At 54.0% G+C, this 4,849-nt stretch overlaps 1 pseudogene; it reads right to left on the reverse strand.

The window, feature by feature from the left end:
* LOC105534639 overlaps positions 1 to 2,628 on the reverse strand; it is a 46,325-nt pseudogene extending 43,697 nt beyond the window's left edge.
* Positions 2,629 to 4,849: the final 2,221 nt, after the last annotated feature.

The following is a 4,849-nucleotide window of genomic DNA, read 5'->3' on the forward strand; positions in this document are numbered from 1 at the left end:
AAATAAAAATAAAAATGACAAAAAGACAGGGTCTCACTCTGTCCCCCAGGCTGGAGCGCAGTAGTGGGATCATGCTTACCGCAGCCCTGACCTCCCTGGCTCAAGAGATCCCCCTGCCTCAGCCTCCTGAGTTTCTGGGACTACAAGTGCACACCACCATGCCAGGCTAAATTTTTTTATTCTTTATTTTTTGTAGAGATGGGAATCTTGCTATGTTGCTCAGGCTGCTCTCAAACTCCTGTGCTCAAGCAATCCTCCCAGGACGGCCTCCGAAAGTGCTGGGATTATAGGCGTAAGCCATCATACGCAGCTTTCTCCCTCCTTCTCTGTCTCTCTCTCACACACACAAACACACACAGCTACAGTCACATATGCAGACAGGTGACGTTCAGTCATTAATGAAGTCACGTATACAAGCAAGGTCAATGTCACAGACAAATTGTTTTTCTCATTGTTTATTGTCACAAATTATATAAAAAGCACAAGAACCAACATTTTTGGCGGGCTTCACAAACAAATAGGGATCTGGAGGTGGTGATCTAGGCAAGGTAGTTGGTGCATAAATACCTAAGGTAATGGATGGTACCGTGGTTTGAATATTCATCTCCTCCAAAGCTCATGTGGGAACCAAATCCCCAGTTGGCAGAATTGAGAAGTGGGGCCTCTAAGAGGTGATTGGATTGTGGATCAGTGGACTAAGGGATGAATAGGTTGATGTGTTACTATGAGGGTGGGACTGGTGGCTCTATTTATTTATTTATTTATTTAGACAGGGTCTCGCTCTGTCACCCAGGCTAGAGCGCAGTGGCATGATCTTGACTCGCTGCAACCTCCACCTCCGTGGTTCAAGCGATTCTCCTGCCTCAGCCTCCCGAGTAGCTGGGATTACAGACTCGAGCCACCACGCTCAGCTAATTTGTTTGTACTTTCAGTAGAGACGGGGTTTCACTCTGTTGGCCAAGCTGGTCTCAAACTCCTGACCTGAAGCAATCCACCCACCTCGGCCTCCCAAAATGCTGGGATTACAGGCATGAGCCAACTGGTGGCTTTATAAGAAGAGGAAGACAGACCTGAGTTGGCATGCTCGGTGTCCTCGCCCTGTGATGCTTTGCACCACCTTGGGACCCTGTAGAGTCCCCACCAGCAAGAAGGTCCTCAGCAGACGAAGTCCCTCAACCGTGGACTTCTCAGCCTCCAGAACTGTAAGGAATAAATTCCTTTTCTTGATCAATTATCCGGTTTCAGGTATTCTGTTGTAAGCAATAGAAAACAGACTGAAACAGACAGGTGGCAGGTGGGTCTCAGGGGCAGACACACGGGTCTCCACTGACCACACATTTCAAGTCCCAAATAGAGAGGCAGAAAAGGCCAGCTGTGGTGGCTCCTGCCTGTAATTCCAGCGATGTGGGAGGGCAAGGAGGGAAGATTGTTTGAGCCTAGGAATTCCAGGCTGCGGTGAGCTGGGACCACACCACGGCACTCCAGCCTGGGTGACAGTGTGAGATCCTGTCTCTCTAAAACAAAAATAAAAAAAGGAGAAGGGAAGGGGAAAGGGAAGGTTCAAGATGGCAGAGACACAAGCAGCCCCAGAACTCCTGTTGGGGAGATACTAATTCGTGCACCTGCCATTCTCCCCCAGGACCCAAATGACCCAGTCCCCCTCCCAGGTCTCTCATCTTCCTCAGGGCCTCCTGGAGCCGGTGCAGGCAGTGGTGGATGTGGCCCTGGGGCCTGGGCCCTGCCGTCAGCTGAGGCTGGATCTGTGGGCAGAGGAGGGCAGTGTGTGAGGCTGGGCCTGGGCCACCACAGGGGAAGGATGCTGCTCAGAGTCCACAGATCTGGGTGCCTGGGCCCCGAGGACTCACACAGACCCGGAGCTGGGAGCGGATGTGGTGCAGGGTGTGAAGGAGCTGGTCCAAGACATCCACCAGGCTGAGTCAGCATCAGCAGTCACCTCCAGGACCTTCAGCATCAGGGCCAACTCAGCCTCCAAAGCCACGGGGCGCTCCCTCACCTGAGGAGAGGTGAGAAAGAACAGGTGAGGGGGCAGGTGAGGGGAACAGGTAGGGGAGGAGGATAGAGAGGAACAAGTGAAGGTGACAGGCACAGGGGAGAGGGCACAGCCAGTGTGGTCAGGTGGGAGCAGAGGGAAGGGGGAGCAGGTGTGGGGAGAGGAGCGAGAGACAAGGGAGAAGGAGAAGGTGAAGGGGCCACTACAGAGCCAGGTGAGCGGGGTCAGGAGGGCAGGCGTGGGCCTGACTCCCCCTCTCACCTGCAGCTGCCTCAGGTCCCAGGTCCTGGGGAAGAGGCGGGAGCGGCACTTGCAGTCCTTCAGCAGAAGCGACTCTTCCTAGAGAGCAAAGGCACAGGTTAGCCCCAGCAGGAGGGTTGGAGGTTAGACCACTCTGATGGGAGTGGAAGATGGCTGACAACAGGATGGGGAGGTTAACTGCTGGGAGGATGGTAGAGGACCCTCTTCTACAGGAAAACATGAGTCAGTCCCTGCAGTAGGAGCATGAGATAGCCCACTGCAGGGAGGGTGGAGGCTAGCCCAGTGAAGAAAGCTGGAGGTCTTCTTTCAACAAAGTCAGCATGGTGACCCATAGAGGGTGATGGAGGCTCGCGCATGGCAAGAGGGGCAGGAGGAGACACACAGGCCTTGTTCTGTCTATTAAAGCCTGAGCTGCATGGACTTCGCGTCTGGCTCCTGCGCCTTTTTCACCAGGAAGATGCAGTGTCCTGGGCTCCACAGCTTTGGGGCTCTCATTCAGTCTTTTTTTTTTTTTTTTGAGGCGGAGTCTTGCTCTGTCGCCCAGGCTGGAGCGCAGTGGCCGGATCTCAGCTCACTGCAAGCTCCGCCTCCCGGGTTTACGCCATTCTCCTGCCTCAGCCTCCCGAGTAGCTGGGACTACAGGCGCCTGCCACCTCGCCCAGCTAGATTTTTTTTTGTATTTTTTAGTAGAGACAGGGGTTTCACCATGTTAGCCAGGATGGTCTTGATCTCCTGACCTCGTGACCCGCCCATCTCGGCCTCCCAAAGTGCTGGAATTACAGGCTTGAGCCACCGCGCCCGGCCCATTCAGTCTTATTCAAAGTCTCTGGCTTCGGGCTCTTCCTCTGGATCTCCACCTGCTGCTCTGGGCTCAGCTGTTTCTGATTTCCAGCTCCATCTGGAATATCACTCCCGCCTGAGCTCCAGGTCACACTGTTTAGCCGGGACAGAGGCCAGTCCCACGGGTGCAGAGCGGCGTGAGGTACCGGAGGGGGCGGGGTGGGGGGGAGGCCCAGGCTGGAGAAGTCCAGAGCAGGGCGGGGCCAGGTGACGCAGCTGCCCCCGGGGGAAAGAGAAAGTGACAGGAGCCCGCGCCGCGGGGATCTGCGTTTTCCTACAGGAAGGTGACTTCCTGAACCGCACATGCCTGGGGCTGTAGCAGCTTCAGTTCAGGAGGAGGATCCACAGGTGCCCCCAGGGCAGGAGTAGGGTTTTGGGGGGGCGGGTGGGGGCTTGTGTGTCTGCAGACTGCTCAGATGTGGAGGGGGTGGCTGAGGGGAACCCAGGAAGTATTTCCATGAGGGGTGCAAGGGGGGACTCTGTAAGGAGGCTGCTTAGGAGAGGGGAGACCACCCAGGGAAAGGGACACTGTAGGGATGGGAGGACGGAATCAGTGAGGCCAAGATCACAGAGTATAAAGAAAAGGACAGGCCACTTTGGTACGCCAAGGCGGGAGGATCTCTTGAAGTCAGGAGTTCGAGACCAGCCTGGGCAACATAGCAGGATCCCCGTCACTACAAAAAAAAATTTTTTTTTCAACTAGCCAGGCATGGTGATATGCCCCTATAGTCCCAGCTACTCAGGAAGCTGAGGCAGGAGGATCACTTGAGCCCAGGAGTTCAAGGTTGCAGTGAGCCATGATTGCACCACTGCACTACAGTCTAGGTGACAGAGCTAGACCTCGTCTCAAGGAAAAAAAGAAAAAAAAGGAGATCCCTCCCTGCACTCCCAACTCTACCCAACCTGCCATCAGCGGGGCGGGTGGGGGGCAGGAACAGGGGAGTGCCAGTGTCTACTCAGGAATTCAGGTACAGCTGAGGGCTTCAAAGGAAGCAGGTTGATTGTAACCGACCAATTCCTTTATTCATTCATTGAATCTGTCATTGATTCGAAAAGTATTTATTGAGCAGGAACCATAGGCCAACACTGCCCTGTGCACTGAGGGCCCAGCAGATAACAAAATACACAAAATTCCCTGTCCCTCGAGGAGCTGACATACCCGCGTCTCTCCCAGGACCACAGCCCCCCAGTGCCCGCTCAGCACTTCTGTGGCTTTGGCGGCAGAGCCTGCGGCTCCCTGTCACTCTCCCAGCTGGCTGAAGGCACAGGCCCTCAGCTTCCACAACCCACAACTCCAGGAGGGGATAATAAGTTAAAATAAGTTAAATATGTACAAAATAAGTTAAATATGTAACAAAATAAGTTAAATAAGCTAAATATGTACAATGTCACTGCAAGAAGTGCTTTTGAGAAAAATTATGCATCAGATGGAGTCGGCTGAACACAGAAGTTGCCTGCTCTAAGGCAGCCAGAGAAGGGGACATCTAGTTGAAAACCTAAAGGAGGAGGGAGGGAACAGCATTCTAGGCAACGGGAACAACCAGTGCAAAGTGAGAACAACAACAAGTTCCTCTCACGGATGCCACCCTGTCCCGGAGGCTTTACACATGCAAGAGCAGTGAATCCTCCCAACACCTCTGAGGAAGGCACCATGCTTTCTTCTACCTTGAAAATGAAGAAGCGGCTGGGCGCGGTGGCTCACGCCTGTAATCCCAGCACTTTGGGAGGCCGAGGCAG

This window comes from Mandrillus leucophaeus, unplaced genomic scaffold (genome assembly GCF_000951045.1).
Source record: "Mandrillus leucophaeus isolate KB7577 unplaced genomic scaffold, Mleu.le_1.0 Scaffold137, whole genome shotgun sequence".
Lineage (NCBI taxonomy): Eukaryota > Metazoa > Chordata > Mammalia > Primates > Cercopithecidae > Mandrillus > Mandrillus leucophaeus.